At 37.6% G+C, this 19,159-nt stretch overlaps 1 pseudogene; it reads right to left on the bottom strand.

The window, feature by feature from the left end:
- Positions 1-910: 910 nt before the first annotated feature.
- Positions 911-7,726, bottom strand: LOC123911142 (annotated as a pseudogene).
- Between the last annotated feature and the right edge of the window lie 11,433 nt (positions 7,727-19,159).

The following is a 19,159-nucleotide window of genomic DNA, read 5'->3' as shown; positions in this document are numbered from 1 at the left end:
GCTCAACATCCTAACGACATCAGCAGATCCTGCTTTTCTGAGCCTCCTCCTCTGGCTCAGGAACCTCATGCATCTCAACATCCTTCTGCTTCTCGTCTTGCTCCTCCTCTTGATGTGGCTCATCTACCCCCTAGGCTCATGTGGTGGCTGATTCTTTATTCCCTCTTAGCTACACATTAAAAAACACAGGATCAACAAATATGCATCAAAGCAAACAGAATCAGCAAAAATCATCACAACATCAACATCGGTATGTTCTTTAGTTAACCTATGAACAACCTAATACATGGATCGCTAGTTAACTAGCGAACTGAACCAATGCGAAGAAAGAAATTGCAAAAAAAAAAAAAACTATAAATCTAAGCAAATGTATACTAATCTCTTGTTTGTTTTTTTAAAAACAAAAACATCACTTGATGGAGGTGACATCTCAACTATGTTGGCACTCCACAGCCACCCCCTACCCTTAGCAGCACCCCAATAATTATTATTAATTAAACTAATCTCTTGTTTGTTGGCTTTAATCTTCATTTGTGAGGAGATTTCGACCACAAATGTGACCAAAAATAATTATTAGACATAACACACTTTTACAAAAACAAACTGAAATACTATAAAATGTGTATTAAAATCCATTGATCAACGACGAAGCATAATCGAAAAAGAAAATTGACTAAGACATTATTTCGGCAATAATTTGTTCTGTTACGGTTTCATCATGTCCACTTTTAAAGGGAAATAAAGTGAGCTCTCCACAGTGTACAAAATTGAGATTGAAATTAAGCAAGCCAACTAAATTTGTGCAAAAATGATCTCTTCAATAACCATTTCTTCTATAATATTCCCCTCTCATATTTGTTTACCCTTTCTTCCATTTCCTTTTTGTAACACCTAAGACAAACTGTTGTGAATCCGAAGAAAACCACACCAATAAATCATTAGTGTGTGGGACAAATGAATTGAAACAACCAAACAAAATGAATGAGCAATTAAATCACACAAAAGCGAAAACAATAAAGCGATAAAGAGACACGAAATTGTTTACCCAGTTCGGTTAAAACCAACCAACTCTGGGGGAGAGAGTCACTCTCCGTTCCACTATCAAACTTGTTCTTTATTACAAATTAAAGATTCAAATACAAAGAGTTGCAAGAATTTAGAGTTTTCCTAAATTCTACCATTTTCCCGAATCTCTTCCAGTGACCAAGAGATTCAATGATAATGATTACAAGATGAAAGAAAATGATTACCAACCCATAAACCCTAGAAGCAACCCTCCTAGTATCTAGCCTCAATGGTGATGAAAAACCCTTCAAAATCTCACTTTCTCTCTCCTGTTTCGGCTGAACAACAACATGACAGCATATATAGCAGAGTTTTGCGCATGAGGCTCAGAAAACTGGCGCCTGGGGCGCAAATGACAACAATCCATCCCCCAGCTGCGCCTCATACCCCAAAAAGCTGAGTATCATGCGCAAAAGGCAGCAGTACCACAGTTTCTGATCATTGTTTTTCAAGGAAATTTCCAACACAAACACTAGATCATGTTACCTTAAAAGTCTATATGCTCAATAAGATATATTTTGTGATGCATGTAGCTGGTAGAATTGTAAATTTATGAAACATGGATACTCCATTCTGTACACTGTAGAGATCTAATTTGAGACTACCTCTCTAAATGCACTTTATGATTTTGTCGTCGTAATTCCAACCTATAATTGTGATTTGGTGAATATATAGAAGAATATATCATAAAATTAAGAAACAAATTAACATCCTACAACACTACAAGGAGAAAAATTTATGACAATTTGGGTAAAATGAATGATAAACTTACTTCAACACCCGAGTGAACACAATATTAGTACAATTCAATCTCTGGGTTGAAAAATTGAATATCCTCCATGCTACTTTTGTCTTTCAATACATGGATACCACTATACATGAATGGGAATCCAAAGTCAACCTCTGCATAGTTCCACTTATTTTCGAAAAGTGCATTGTCCATTTTATCATTGAAATTTTCCATTAGCAAATGAAAAAGATGCAAATGATATGTATCTCGAGTTGATGAGCGACGTATATTCAAACCATGCATAATGAAAAATGTATTGCCATTGATGATCACTCTTGCACTATGTGGTCCATCGTTCCATGTCAATGGAGAAACAACACAAAGAATTATGGTGGGAAACTTGTTACGAAACCAAAAAGAAATTAACAATCCTTCCGACCATTGCTGATCGAACCACTCTGGAATCTTTGCTCGTGGCAAGCGGAACCAAGTGTTTCCAGCCTCATGTAATTTCTGTTAGTCATAAAGATATAATTAATGTGAGTTTAACAATATCAAGAAGAATATCAATTACATTACAAATTAAATCATAACCTGATTCAGTAATTTGGTTTTACATGACGAAGTCAACGCTTGGCAGTTTAGTGCAGATAAACTTTTTAAGGATGCAGGAATCTCTTGAATTTCCTGAAGTTCCTTACAATCGTCCAAGACAAGCCTCGATAAAAACTTAAATTCCTTGATAGATTTAGGAAGAACCGTGATGCGATTTTTAGTGAGGTGTAATTCTTTCACATTAGCAAACATCAATAGTCTTTTTGATAAATTAAGATTTCCAAGAATGGAGTATCTCTCAAGCAAATGACAATTTGAAAAGTCAACCTTTTCTAGCGAATCCAACTTGATAGGTGGAATACTCTTGAGATTGTGACAATTTGTAAGAAGCAGGGTTTTAAGTTTTCCAAGAGATCCGTCCACCACATGTGGAAAACTCTCAAGTCTAGTACAGTATGAAAGATCGAGTTCTTCGAAAGAAGCCAACTTGAGAGGTGGAATAGTCTTTAGATTGGTGCAACCTCTAAGATTGAGTTCTTCTAGAGAATCTAACATGATAAGTGGAATAATTTTGATTTTTCTGCAGTTTATAAGCCTCAAAATTTTAAGTTGTCCACCAAATCCATTCACCGTGAGAGGAAAACTTTCTAGATTAGCACAATATGAAAGATCGAGTTCTATCAGGGAAGGGCAATCGAGTGGTGGAACACTTTTGATGTCTCTGCACCTTATAATTCTCAAGATTTTAAGTTTACTCAAAAAACAAACTGATTTATATGCAATTGTAAAATCACAATGACCATTTTCAATTGAAATTTCTTCTAAATTTGGGAGATTAGCTAGGTCGTGTATTTCTAATACACCTCCCTTGCGATCAAAATTTAAAACTCTCATATTTTGGAACTTCTGCAAAAAAAATGGATGGAAATAGAAAAAAATGTAAATAAATAAGAAATATATGAATATATTAAACAGGATTAATTAATATAAAAGATTAGAGATAGAGATATAATGTTACACTTACAGTTACCGCTTGTATTGTGAAATATGATGATCGACAATCCAGTACTCTTAGACTATTTGGAAGATGTTTGAGACTTCCATAAAAATGACCCCGTTTATCAATAAGTAGTGTTTTGAGATTTTCCATCTTGTTGAAAGCTTTTCCATCCTGTTTAACTTTAATCCAATTGTTCACATATATGATTCCAATTTTACTTGCTTCCTATAAACAATAACAAAAAGGATAAATTAACCGAATACATGATATAACTTTATCCCAGGTGTATTTAAAGATCTTTAAAAATTATAATGGTAAAAAATATAAGTAAACCAAGCAATGGTAAAAAATGCAGAGAGGATTACTTGTAATAATGTGACAATTAATAACATTGTGTGGATCCAATTTACTTGTAATAATGTGACGTTTTACAAATAATAACATTGTGTGGACACAATTTAAGTTAGAGCAATGTATGTATGGACTGACCCAAAACAGAAAATTGACACCTAGAGGATTCAAAACTTGAAACCTAGAATTAACATTAATAATGCACAGAGCATTAGTAACATTAATCAAAGTTAAAGATGAAAAACCATACCATATATCCATATCATAATTATAACTAACCTTATTTTCTTCTAAAACTTCCTCTATATCATCAGAGTCCCATAACCTACTGCGTTCCCCAGGATTCGGTGATTCTTGTCTAACAATATCCTTCCCCATATCCTCTATCAAATCATGTAATGTCACATTACCAAACTCACTTATTTTTATGAGAGATTTTTCCACTAACACATTAATATGATTTCTAATGCTATAACCATGATGAGCACGAAGTATTTGTTCAACTGTTGTCAATTTATATCCTTTCAAGCAACAGGCAATGTCAAGAAAAACAATCTTCTCTTCTTTCTTCAAATCATCAAAGCTCAATTGTAATGTCATTTGGATCTTTTCATCAAGAACCCTTTCACATTGATCTAGTGCACATTTACATTCCTCTATTGTCCTATTAGAAAAGTGAGAACCTATGACTTCCAAAGCGAGTGGAAGACCGGAAGCATATGCTACGGCACGATCTAAAACATGCGCATAACCTGAAAAAACTCTGTCGGTCTTTTCATTTTTAAAAGCATTCCATCTAACCAACTCAAAAGCATCTTTGTCATTCAACTCCTTCACCTCATATGTATGTTCAGCTTCAACCCCATGCAATGTTAGCAACCTTTGGTTCCGAGTTGTGATGATGACTCTACTGCCAAGACCAAACCAATTAGGTTTTCCAGCAATAGCCTGTAATTGCTTCTCATTGTCAACATCATCAAGAAGCAAAAGAACTTTATTTTTACTGAGAATTTTTTGTAATATTGAAATTCCTTCTTCAACACTATTTATCTCAATGTTCTTTTCAACAATTTGAGACAGAAGGATCTTTTGGAGTACCAATCCATTTTTGTGATAATTTTCTCTGACTTTAAGAAAACATGAACATTGAAATTGATGGACAGTCGAGTTATAAACTTCTAGAGCAAGAGTGGTTTTCCCTATTCCACCAATTCCATGGATCCCAACCATGTGGGCTGTATCATCAGAGCCAACATTTAAAAGCGAAATTAATCGTTGTTTTTGAGGCTCCAACCCAACTAGGTAATCACCAACATGTAAGGTAATACCAAGTGTTATCTTTTTTAAGACTTCTTCAACAATCTTCCCAATAAACACATACTCATACATGTCCCTGTCCAATAAAGAGAAAAGAGATCATTCCAGTGCATATGTCTGTTTTTCAAGTACATGCATCTCGATTGTGCGCGATTTTTACCCGTTTATTTAGGGATTTGTGTAACTTTTTTTAAGTTAAAAAAAGCCAAAAATCAACTTACACTTAGGAGCAAATATTGAAACTTTTAGTCAGGTATCAAACATTTAGCTGAATAGAACAGAGATCTTAATTATTCTATTATACGGATATTTTATAACATAATGGAATGGAACAAATTTTCTATTTCATTGTTTGGAAAGTAAATAAAATGATACTATGTAGAATTATAACATATACTGTACTATATTTTATTAAATTAAAATAATTAAAAAAATGTATAACTATACTAGCTAACTAAGAAGTTTAGTTTAACTATGTACATATTAGACGGGTTGTAAAAATATCAAACCTTGAAAACATTGAGTATGTTTCTTTCATTACATACCTATAAAAAGACCGTGTAAATGTATGAGTTTGTTGTAGATTTAGATCCCGTTTAGGTTAACTTATATTTTAGTTTAAGAAAAATAGTTTAAGCAAATAAATAAGTTTTTATGTTAATTGATAAGTTCTCACTAATAAAAAATGTATCTTCATAAGCTGTTTTTTCATAAACTACCTTGACAAGCTTATGAGCAATACTTTTTTTTTTGACACATCTTATGAGCAATACTTAAAAGCTTATATATTTGCATAAACTGTTTTGCATAATCACAAAAATAAGTCAATACAAACGGGCTCTTTATGTTTTTATATCAAATATTTATGTTTTGTTGGTTTGTAATTGATATATAGATTCAATATGATAAAATTTTAAAATGTGAATATTTTTAAAACACCAATATTAATATAATAATAACATTTCTATAAAACTAAACTATTGTATGCACGGGTCACAATCAATGAATCGTATAAAACACAATCAATGAGATGTTATAAATTACGAAAAACTTTTTTGTACACTATATCGGATGTGATATTAGCATTGTGTCCCTCGTTGTTAGCTAATAAAATTTTGGCTAAATTGGACTTTTGGTCTTAACTTATTTGTTCGATGAATCCTTGAGAAGCTACATCAAAATGTTCAACGATGAGGATGTGTTGGAAAAGGAGCCGACGACAAGATGAAGAGATATTGCTCTGCCAAGAGCTCTAGAAGGGGGGTCGAAGTTCGTGGAAATTGTTGGGGTCAAGGAGCCGGCGAACTTCAGTCAATTATTAGAAAAGGCCAAAAGATACTTACAATACAAAGAGATAGTAGAGACAAATAGGATACTGCACAGATCCCAGGAGAAAGGCGAAGTCGACAAGAAAAAATAAGGAAAATGAACAAAGGATAGAAACTCGACCAGGTACAAGGAAATACACTCCTTTGAAAACGACCCGCGAGCGCATCTTCCAAGATTATGCGAATGCTGGGTTCCATGGAATTCCACAGATTCAGAAAAGAACGCCCTAAGGCGGACAAGCCAAAATACTACAGGTTGCATAAGGGCTACGACAATAATAATGGGGAATGCATCCAGTTGAAAGACGCTATTGAGGTTCTAATTCATAAGGGAATGCTTAACAAATATAAAGTCCAAAAATGTCTAAATAATGGACTAAAATAAAAGGAATCTAATGTTACAAAGGTAAATTGAAATGAAACGAAAGGATTTTGATTTTATTCCTACAACAATTTTGTTTTTTTTTTTTTTCTGTTGAGGAATCAAATAAAAAAAGTGAGCCAATATCACTTGCATGAAGTCATAATATGCATGCCATGTAAATTTTTAAAAATGACATGTCTAAAAAGGGACTAAAATAAAAGGAAACTAATATTACAAAGGTAAATTGAGATGAAATTTTTTAAGGCACAAAAATCCTAGTGCGCATGCATATATATTAAAATACGGCATTTTTAGAGCATTCTTCAATATCTCCAATAAACTAGTAATGAAAAAACAAAGGAGATAATAGTACAGAACATACCCTTTCTTGTAATGAGAGCCGCACAAACTAGCAACTTGATCAAGAGACGCCTTCCATTTATCTAAGTTTGGATTGGAGTTGGCCATATGTTTAGCCATTGCTTCTCCATAAGTCTTTTGTAACTTTCGTATATCAGAAGGATCCACCTTATAAAAAATCGGCAAAATGGAACAATCTGCCTTATCTTTCATTGAATCAAGGATCTTAGAGAGTTCTTCTAAACAAAAGGAGGAAGAAGCGTAATTCTCAGAGAGGACAACAATGGCGATTTTGGAGTCTTCAATTGCCTGGAGAAGTGATTTTGTGATTTCATCCCCTTTTCGAAGCTCCTCGTCATCCATGAAAGTTCGGAGTCCATTGTGATTAAGAGCTTTCCAGAGATTGCCGGTGAAACAATGACGAGTATCCTCGCCTCTGAAACTAAGGAACACATCGTACAAAAATTTATGAGCGACAGAAGCCATATGAACTATGAAGTGAAGAAAGCTTATCCCAATGACTATGATGAAATATGCAAGTTCTGAATCTCCAAGACTAGTTGCGACATCAAAGTGGTTATTTATGGGCAGATGGATAATTTAAAAATTCATTAAATACTATATACATTAATGTTATTTGTTTACTGTTTAGCCTATATATGAAACTTCCCAGTGTGAACGCATTTTTGACAATTTGGATGGAATAGGAGCAATAAATAAATAAATTTGGTTAAAAGATGAAGATTCCTTGCGGTCCATCCATAAAAGAAAGCCAAACAAAATTGGAGTACATCAGCGTTTCCTTGTTTGAATATATTTATATAGGATTAGTTTAAAAAAACAATCATTATCAAAACAAGTTTAAAGAATATTAAATAGGACATCAAATACGTTCTTACGATTCTTCGTCTCTTTCAAGTGAGTATTTTTGAGATAGTATAGTCTAGATCAACCTGAAGAGGTATGCATAAAAGTATTTGCTTCAAGCAATTAAGACACGTTAAGAATTTAAAAATAGTAATAAAAAAAATTTTAAGTTTGTGCATTTGAATTAATAAAAAATTTAAAAGTTAAATTAAATGATCAAATCTTAATAAAATATTTTCTTATTTAAATCATTAACATATGTCTTGAATGAGGCAAAACCTGTCTTGGTCTTGTCCACTGATATTTTTTTTTGACATAAAGGTTGCTTATAGCATTTCATTCATAACTAAATCACGAATACATGTTGGTACATCAATGAAAATATTAGAGCTAGCTAGAGATGGGGCTACCCTTGCAAGAGCATGAGCTACCTCATTCGCTTGTCTCTTAGTAAACTCAACACGAGAGTTTTCAAAATATAAACTAAATAGACGTTTGCATTCCTCTACCACATCCCCCACCTCTGTTAAAACACTCCCTTCATTATGAAATTGATCAACAACATTTTTGGCATCCATAGCAAAGTCCACATTATCAATTTGCAGATTTTGAATCCACCGGATAGCATGCAAAAGACCGAGCGCCTCGCCTAAATCCACATTACATATCGGTGATTTCCATATGGTTTTTGCGAGCACAAATCTACCTTCGTCGTCGCGGATGCACATGCCAATACCCACTCGATTAAATTGAGTCGTGAACGACGCGTCAATGTTACACTTGTACCTCCCTTGTGTCGGTTTCTCCCACTTACACGTCATCAGCCCGACCGTGCTTCTGCTGGATTCGGCCGAATTACCATGTTCTGTTGCTGCCATATCTGCAGAATTCGGTGTTAACATGTTACTGCTATTGGCCTGCACCCACGCATCAAGCAGTTGCATAGCTTTTTCTACTATTTGAGCACATGTCGCTGTAGTGTTTTGCCAGAGTTTGAGGTTTCTGTGTTTCCATAAACTCCACATAATTGCCGCCATCCGAGCACTTTCTTGCAAATTTAGCTGCTGCAGTAGCAGAAAAATGGTTTCTGATGCGGTACTAGTTGTGTTAACAGCACCTTCAATTCTATTCCAGAGGCCACTCGCACTCCAAACTTGGATAGACAAAGGACATGTAAATAAAATGTGAACAGTATCTTCATAATTATCGTCACACACAACACAGTTCGGTGGACATTGAACTCCTTTATCTCTAAGTCGCGCGCGAGTTGGGAAGCATCCCCGACATATTCGCCACACAAGATTTTTGACCTTTGGAGGAACCTTCAATCTCCAAATGCTAGACCAACAGCCCGGTCTTTTAAGATGAGAGATGTCTATAAGCTCCTCAACACAAAGACGATACGCACTTCTAACCGAGTAAATACCATTCTTCTCTGCTTTCCACACCAACTTATCCGAGTGAACTTGTTCAACAAGTGGTGTTTTAAAAATAGCATCTGCTGTCACTTGATCAAATAAAGTATTAACTATATCACGGTTCCATTCTTTTGTTGAGCTATCAATAAGATACTCTACTGTTGCATGTTGGAGAAGCTGTACATTATTATTATTATTATTAGCTATTGAAATGCACTCTCCATTTTTTAGCCATGGTTCACCTAAAATAGGGATATCAGCCCCTGGGCCTATGCACCATCGGGATCCAGCTCGAACAAGAAATTTAGCCTTATGAATACTCCTCCACACAAAGCTCGGATTATGTCCAATAGAGGATGCTAAAAAATTATTGTGAGGGAAATACCTGGCCTTAAACAAGCGAGAGACAAGACTATTGGGATTTGCATGAAATTTCAACCCTTGTTTACCCAGCATAGCAAGGTTGAACGTCGTAAGGTCCTTAAAACCCATCCCTCCGCTATTTTTATGAACCGATAACTTCTCCCAAGACAGCCAATGAATACCCCTATTATTTGCACCACCATGTCCCCACCAAAAAGAATTCATCATTTTTTCAATAGAATCGATGAGTGAAGTCGGAATAAGAAAAATGCTCATAACGTAAGAAGGGATAGCTTGCAAGACCGATTTAATAAGGACTTCACGTCCCGCTTTTGAGAGACATTTACTGCTCCATGAGTTGATCTTCCGCCATACTCTATCCTTGATGAAGTTAAATGTGGCCTTCTTGCTTCTACCAACCATAGAAGGTAGTCCAAGATATTTACCTGTGCCTAACACAGCTTGCACACCTAAAATGTTGGTCATTCTGTTTTTGACTGTTTGCGGGACGTTCCTGCTGCAAAAAATTTCTGACTTAGGGAGGCTAATGGCTTGACCAGATGCTGCTTCGTAAGTTACCAGAATATTTTTCATTGTGTGAGCTTCATGTTCATTAGCCCTGAAGAACAAAAAACAGTCATCGGCAAATAAGAGGTGAGATATAATTGGTGCATTCGTGCAAATTTTAGTTCCATGTATCTCACCACGCCCTTCTGCCTCTCTAATAAGAGCTGAGAGCCCTTCTGCACAAATAATAAAGAGGTATGGAGATAAAGGGTCTCCCTGTCGAAGTCCACGTCCCGGAATGATAAGACCAACCATCTCTTCATTCACAATCACAGAGTAATCTACTGATTCGACACACATCATAACCCACCTAACCCATTGTTGTGAGAAGCCCATCTTAATCATCACCTCCTCAAGATATGTCCAATCAATACGGTCATAAGCTTTACTGATGTCAAGCTTTAGAGCAACATTACCTATCTTGCCTCTGGTTTTAGATTTCATGAAGTGTACAATTTCAATGGCAACCATCGCATTATCAAGGATAGACCTCTCCGGAACAAAGGCAGATTGGTTATCTGAAATACACTTGTTAAGAACTTTCTTAAGCCTATTAGCGAGGACTTTGGACACAATCTTGTAGATAACATTACAGAGGGAGATTGGTCTCCAATCTTTCATAGTTTTCTGTTCTTCTCCTTTAGGAATGAGGGCAATATTGGTCATATTGAGGGTGACAGGGAATTGATGTAACGACCCATTTTTCGTATTCGTATATTTTATTAAATGTTATTTTATTTATTAATTGGCTTTTATTATTTTAGTGAGCGACGAATAATTATTTAGCCGATCGTAAGTTATTAGGCGCGAGAACCTTGTTTTGGGCTTTAATGGGCGTGAGAGGCATGGGCCTAAGCCACTTGGGCTTGGTTCATGACACATGAGAAGTAGTATAAGTAGCAAGTCCAACTTATGAATAGTATCATAACTTCATTTCTTGAGTTTTGAGTGAGTAGAGCAAGAGCAAAACCATAAGAGCTAAGCTAGGGTTTGGATCAAGAGAGAAAGCTTGAGCAAGAGAAGGCTTGAATCATCATCTTTGCTTAAGGTAAGAGATTAGAATTCATGATTCTTGAGTGACAAGGAGGGGGGAGATTGTCTATGTCTCCGTTCCCGAACTCTCCCACTCAATTTCTTTTAGACTTTGATTAAGCTTTTGTATGTGAGTCTGATGTTTTTCATCATCACTTTGTATGTGTTAATCACTAGTTTGATTTCATGATGAATATGTATGTGTTTGGATCATTTTTGAAAAGTTTGAGAAAGTTACTTAAAACTCAAGTAATTGCCATGATTTTGATTGTTAGAGGTATTTGGATGTTTGGAAGGGATGATTAATGTTCCTTGATACCATATATGTTTGGAATGGCTGTTTATATGAATTTATAACATGTTTAGATGAATTTTTGAGTTGATTTGAGGTTAAACCGCCTTAGATAACTCAAGAACAGATATTCTGTTCTGGTGTGGTTCGCTAAGCGACCAGGAGTTCGCTGTAGCGAACAGGTTCGCTGGATCTCGCCAAGTCTCGCCTTGAGCAGGTGATTCTCTGGTGATGTTCGCTGAGGCTCGCTAAGCCTTCGCTCAGCGAATAGTTCGTTGAAGCTCGCCAATGCTCGCCATGAGCAGGTTACTTCCTGGTGTGGTTCGCCAAGTCTCGCTAAGGCTTCGCTTAGCGAAGGCCTCTGTGACAGCAATTCTTGTTGATGTTTGTAAGTGTGATTAGGCACTTGGAACATGGTTTAGGAGTATTCTTACATGATTGTTGATACATGTTGATACTGTTAATGCTTATTGTTAATCGTTATATGATTGATAAACGTGTATGCAATAAGTGTAGCTTAAAGTGAGCAATGTTATGTTTTTGGCATTAATTTGCAATGTTAAGTGAATGTGTTAGGATTGTGTTCCCGCATTCATAAAAGAGTAGCTTCGAGCTAGAGAATATCATATGGTTGATATGTGTATGCATACATGCATTCATGATTGTATGTGAACATTGGAAACTTGGGTTCCAATAACGAAAATGGATTATGTGTCCATAATGAAGCCGAGGATCGGATTAGATGAATCCATGAGTCCAGAGCTGCTATCCAACAGGATATAAAACTGTTTTGGCTTATCCAAGGGAGATAAGATGGTTCGGTAAGTTCCGACATATCCAGCATGATATAAAACTGTTCTTGGTCCACCGTTGGTGAGACATCTTGGTACCACATGCATTTAGTTATGTCTAGGGATGGCATGACAGTGAATTAATTGGCATTAGATACCTTAGGGTAAATGCGCATATATTTGATAAATGGTAAGTGACATTATTTGGTTGAATGGTGTTGAACCTTATTAATTGATAATTGTTTAGTGCGATGTTTTGACGTGAGTTAGAATATGTATGATGTAGTTCGAAAGTGTAAGACTTTTCTTATGCTCGTATGATATGCGATTATGTTTTCTAACTCTCTGCTTTGTGTTATTTGCTGGACCTTTGGGGGTTCAGATATTCAGGCTGAGGACTGTGCCGACGTTTAGACTGCGGTATTAGCTGGGTGTTGAAGATACCTTTTTGGTGAGGAGACTTAGTATAGATTACTCCTCTTAGTACTAGCTTTTGACTAGAGTTTGTAAATAGTGAATGCTCTGGTAATGTAACATCGAGTCGGGGTTACGCTTGGATTTCATCGTATATCGGTGTCACCTTTTGGTTATGCTAGTTCTTGTATAAGTGACATCCTTAGGGATGAATATGGCTTATGTATATATATATGTATATATATGCATGCTTGGTTTTATTGGAATCCGCTGTTGCTTTTCATGTTAAATTTTCATGATGCTCTGTGTGTATGCTTGTGTTTTAATTACCGCGTGGCACTCTGCCTTTACGCTTGTTGAAAAGTTTTTAAAATTACGTTTTTAAGGGTAGTACGGGTTAGGGTGTTACAATAGTGGTATCAGAGCAGGTCGGTTCGTGTGAACCAATTAGGACTTTTCTTTTCCCCGTATGAGCATGTGTAGGGAACACTGTTAGTACTTTCTAACGTCTAGTTGTGATTCGTTCAGGAATCATGGCTGCTGCGAGGACGAATGCTCAGATTGCGGAAGCTTTGGCCGCACTTACCAACATTGTGGTTAGAGATCATCAACCTGGAAGAGAGGTAGAGATGAGGTTGGAAAGGTTCATGAAGCAGAAACCGCCAACATTTACCGGAGGTTACAACCCGGATGGAGCTCATAAGTGGTTGGAGGAACTTGAGATAATTTTTGAAGCAATGGATTGTTCCGAGGAAGGGAAGACAACCCTTGGAACATATGTGTTGCGTGAGGAAGCGAATGTGTGGTGGAAGAATGCCAAGTTGAGGCTAGGACCCGGTGGTATGGCTATACCATGGGCAATGTTTAAAAGAGAATTTTTGGTTAAGTATTTTCCTGTGGATGTGAAGAATAAGAAGGTGGTGGAATTCATGGAATTGAAACAGGGAAATATGACGGTAGCTGACTATGCCGTCAAGTTTGAGACTTTGTGTGCGTTTAGCCCGCATTACAACACTATGGAAGCGGAGAACGACAAGTGCGTGAAGTTTGAAAGTGGTCTACGTCCAGACATTAAGCATATGATTGGATTTTCACAGATAAGGGACTTTGCGACCCTTGTGAACAAGAGTAGGATTTGTGATGAAGATGGTAGAGCTAAGGTGAACTACTACAAGGCTGCGAATGACCGAAAAGGGAAAGGACAAGAGCGCGGAAAACCTTATGATAACCGCGGTAGGGGTAATACCAGTGGTGGTAAGAAGCCGGTGAATGGAAGTTGTTACAACTGTGGAGAAAGGGGTCATATGTCTTATGATTGCCCCAAGAAAGGAGATAGGTGTAAGAATTGTGGAAAGCTAGGCCACAAGACCGAGGTTTGTAGGACAAAGGTGGTGTGTTTCAACTGTGGTGAGGAAGGCCACAAGAGTCCGACTTGTAAGAAGCCCAAGAAGTTGATGGGCAAGGTGTTTGCTTTGAGTGGAGAGGATGCTAGCCTTGAGGACAATCTCATTAGAGGTACGTGTTTCATCTATAACACTCCTTTAATTGCGATTATAGATACGGGAGCGACGCATTCTTTTATTTCTTTGGATTGTGTGAAGCGTCTTAGTATTCCTTTAACGGATATGACGGGTAGGATGGAAATAGAAACTCCTGCTAATGGTTCAGTGATTACCCGACAAGTATGTCGTAACTGCCCCGTAACCATTTTTGGTAGGCATTTTGGTATGGATTTAGTGTGTATTCCACTTAGTGGTATGGATGTGATTTTTGGTATGAATTGGTTAATCTTTAATCGAATTCATATCAACTGTCGTGAGAAGGCCGTTGTTTTTCCGAAGCCGGAGGAGAACTTGCATTTGATGAGCGGGAAGGAAGTATCGGAAGCATTGAAAGAACATGCCGAGATGTTCATGATGTTTGCATCATTGAAACTCGAAGGAGGAGTTAAGATAGAAGAGTTACCGATCGTTTGTGAATTCCCAGATGTGTTTCCGGATGATATATCTGACGTGCCTCCAAAGCGAGAGGTAGAGTTTTCTATCGACCTAGTACCTGGAACTAGTCCGATATCGATGGCGCCGTATCGAATGTCAGCGTCAGAGTTGAATGAATTGAAGAAGCAACTTGAAGAGCTGCTTGAGAAGAGGTTTGTTCGACCGAGTGTTTCGCCGTGGGGAGCGCCGGTATTGCTTGTAAAGAAGAAAGATGGAAGCATGAGATTATGTATAGACTATCGTCAGTTGAACAAAGTGACGATCAAGAATAAATATCCACTTCCAAGGATAGATGATTTGATGGATCAACTAGTTGGAGCTTGTGTGTTTAGTAAGATAGATTTGAGATCTGGATACCATCAGATTAGAGTAAAGACGGAAGACATACCTAAGACTGCATTTAGGACGAGGTATGGGCACTACGAGTATTCAGTTATGCCGTTTGGTGTGACCAATGCACCTGGAGTTTTCATGGAGTATATGAACCGAATTTTCCATTCATTTTTGGATAGATTCGTGGTGGTGTTCATCGACGACATTTTGATTTACTCAAAATCCGAGGAAGAGCACGAAGAGCACTTGAGGATTGTTTTGCAAGTCTTGAAGGAGAAGAAGTTGTATGCCAAGTTGTCTAAGTGTGAATTTTGGATGAAAGAGGTGAGTTTCCTAGGGCATATAATTTCAAGTGGAGGAATCGCGGTAGATCCTGCGAAGGTTGACGCTGTGTCACAGTGGGGAACGCCGGAATCTGTTTCAGAGATTAGAAGTTTCCTTGGGTTAGCCGGTTATTATAGAAGATTCATCGAAGGTTTTTCGAAATTGGCTTTGCCGTTAACCAAGTTGACGAGGAAAGATCAAGCGTTTGTTTGGGATGGTATTTGTGAGAAGAGTTTCCAAGAGCTCAAGAGAAGATTGACTACTGCACCCGTGTTGATTTTACCTGATGCCAAAGAGTCGTTCGTCGTGTATTGCGATGCTTCGAAGTTAGGACTTGGTGGAGTGCTTATGCAAGGGGGTAATGTGGTAGCATATGCTTCAAGACAACTGAAGGTTCACGAGAGGAACTATCCGACGCATGATTTGGAGTTAGCCGCAGTGGTGTTTACTTTGAAAGTGTGGAGACACTACTTGTATGGATCGAGGTTTGAAGTTTTCAGCGATCACAAGAGTCTGAAGTACTTATTCGACCAGAGGGAGTTGAATATGAGGCAACGAAGATGGCTCGAATTCTTAAAGGACTACGATTTTGAATTGAGTTATCACCCCGGAAAAGCCAATGTGGTGGCCGATGCATTAAGTAGGAAAACTTTGCATATGTCATCATTGATGGTGAGAGAGTTAGAGTTGATTGAAGAATTCCGAGACTTGAGTCTTGTGTGCGAGGTTACTTCTACAAGTGTGAAGCTAGGAATGTTAAAGTTGACGAATCCTTTTCTTGAAGATATTAAAGAACGCCAGAAATCGGATAAGAGATTGATGGAGAAGATGGTACTCATCAATGAAGGTAAGGAGACCAATATCAAGATTGACGAAAGTGGAGTCATGAGATTTCAAGGAAGAGTTTGTGTACCGGATGTACCCGAATTGAAAAGAATGATCATGGAAGAAGGTCACAGAAGTGGTTTGAGTATACATCCTGGAGTAACCAAGATGTATCAGGATTTGAGGAAGTTATTTTGGTGGCCGGGAATGAAGAGGCAAATTTCTGAATTTGTTTATTCATGCTTGACTTGTCAGAAATCGAAGATTGAGCATCAGAAGCCGTTTGGTTTGTTGCAACCAATGTTTATACCCGAATGGAAATGGGATAGCATTGCAATGGATTTTGTGGGAGGTTTACCGAAGACCAAGAAAGGTAACGAGGTGATTTGGGTAGTGGTAGATCGTCTGACGAAGTGTGCTCACTTCATTGCTATCAGGAAAGGTACTTTGGTGCCTAAGTTGGCCGAGATTTATGTGGAGCAGATTGTGAGGCTACATGGTATTCCAACAAGTATTATTTCGGATAGAGATCCGAGATTTACTTCCAGATTTTGGGAAAGCTTGCAAGAAGCTTTAGGAACGAAGTTGAGGTTGAGTTCAGCGTATCATCCTCAGACAGATGGTCAGTCGGAGAGGACGATACAATCCTTAGAGGATTTGTTGAGGGCTTGTGTTTTGGAGCAAAACGTGAATTGGGATTCTTGTTTACCGTTGGTAGAGTTTACATACAACAACAGTTACCATTCTAGTATCGGAATGGCACCGTTTGAGGCTTTGTATGGGAGAAGGTGTAGGACACCTCTGTGTTGGTATGAAACTGGAGAAGGTGCAATTCTTGGACCAGAGATTGTACAAGAAACAACAGAGAAGATTCGGATGATTCGTGAGAAGATGAAAGCATCTCAGAGTCGACAGAAGAGTTATCATGATAAGAGGAGGAAGGACATTGAATTCCAAGAGGGGGATCATGTATTCCTACGAGTTAAATCGACTACTGGAGTAGGACGTGCGTTGAAGTCAAGGAAGTTAACATCGAGGTTTATTGGGCCGTTTGAGATTTTGAAGCGAGTTGGGAAAGTTGCGTATAGGATTGCATTACCGCCATCATTGGCGAATTTGCACGATGTTTTTCATGTATCACAGTTGCGCAAGTATGTGTCTGATCCGACACACGTGATTGAATCGGACGATGTTCAAGTGAGGGATGACTTGACCATTGAGACTGTGCCTTTGAGAATCGAAGGAAGAGAAGTGAAGAGGTTGAGAAACAAAGAGATTGCATCTGTGAAAGTCGTGTGGGGAGGACCGGCTGGTGAGAATGCGACGTGGGAGTTGGAAAGCAAGATGAGAGATTCTTATCCCGATCTGTTTCTAGGTAATTTCGAGGGCGAAATTCTTTTAAGGGGGGTAGGATTGTAACGACCCATTTTTCGTATTCGTATATTTTATTAAATGTTATTTTATTTATTAATTGGCTTTTATTATTTTAGTGAGCGACGAATAATTATTTAGCCGATCGTAAGTTATTAGGCGCGAGAACCTTGTTTTGGGCTTTAATGGGCGTGAGAGGCATGGGCCTAAGCCACTTGGGCTTGGTTCATGACACATGAGAAGTAGTATAAGTAGCAAGTCCAACTTATGAATAGTATCATAACTTCATTTCTTGAGTTTTGAGTGAGTAGAGCAAGAGCAAAACCATAAGAGCTAAGCTAGGGTTTGGATCAAGAGAGAAAGCTTGAGCAAGAGAAGGCTTGAATCATCATCTTTGCTTAAGGTAAGAGATTAGAATTCATGATTCTTGAGTGACAAGGAGGGGGGAGATTGTCTATGTCTCCGTTCCCGAACTCTCCCACTCAATTTCTTTTAGACTTTGATTAAGCTTTTGTATGTGAGTCTGATGTTTTTCATCATCACTTTGTATGTGTTAATCACTAGTTTGATTTCATGATGAATATGTATGTGTTTGGATCATTTTTGAAAAGTTTGAGAAAGTTACTTAAAACTCAAGTAATTGCCATGATTTTGATTGTTAGAGGTATTTGGATGTTTGGAAGGGATGATTAATGTTCCTTGATACCATATATGTTTGGAATGGCTGTTTATATGAATTTATAACATGTTTAGATGAATTTTTGAGTTGATTTGAGGTTAAACCGCCTTAGATAACTCAAGAACAGATATTCTGTTCTGGTGTGGTTCGCTAAGCGACCAGGAGTTCGCTGTAGCGAACAGGTTCGCTGGATCTCGCCAAGTCTCGCCTTGAGCAGGTGATTCTCTGGTGATGTTCGCTGAGGCTCGCTAAGCCTTCGCTCAGCGAATAGTTCGTTGAAGCTCGCCAATGCTCGCCATGAGCAGGTTACTTCCTGGTGTGGTTCGCCAAGTCTCGCTAAGGCTTCGCTTAGCGAAGGCCTCTGTGACAGCAATTCTTGTTGATGTTTGTAAGTGTGATTAGGCACTTGGAACATGGTTTAGGAGTATTCTTACATGATTGTTGATACATGTTGATACTGTTAATGCTTATTGTTAATCGTTATATGATTGATAAACGTGTATGCAATAAGTGTAGCTTAAAGTGAGCAATGTTATGTTTTTGGCATTAATTTGCAATGTTAAGTGAATGTGTTAGGATTGTGTTCCCGCATTCATAAAAGAGTAGCTTCGAGCTAGAGAATATCATATGGTTGATATGTGTATGCATACATGCATTCATGATTGTATGTGAACATTGGAAACTTGGGTTCCAATAACGAAAATGGATTATGTGTCCATAATGAAGCCGAGGATCGGATTAGATGAATCCATGAGTCCAGAGCTGCTATCCAACAGGATATAAAACTGTTTTGGCTTATCCAAGGGAGATAAGATG

This window comes from Trifolium pratense, linkage group LG2 (genome assembly GCF_020283565.1).
Source record: "Trifolium pratense cultivar HEN17-A07 linkage group LG2, ARS_RC_1.1, whole genome shotgun sequence".
Lineage (NCBI taxonomy): Eukaryota > Viridiplantae > Streptophyta > Magnoliopsida > Fabales > Fabaceae > Trifolium > Trifolium pratense.
This window is presented reverse-complemented; position numbering and strand designations above follow the sequence as displayed.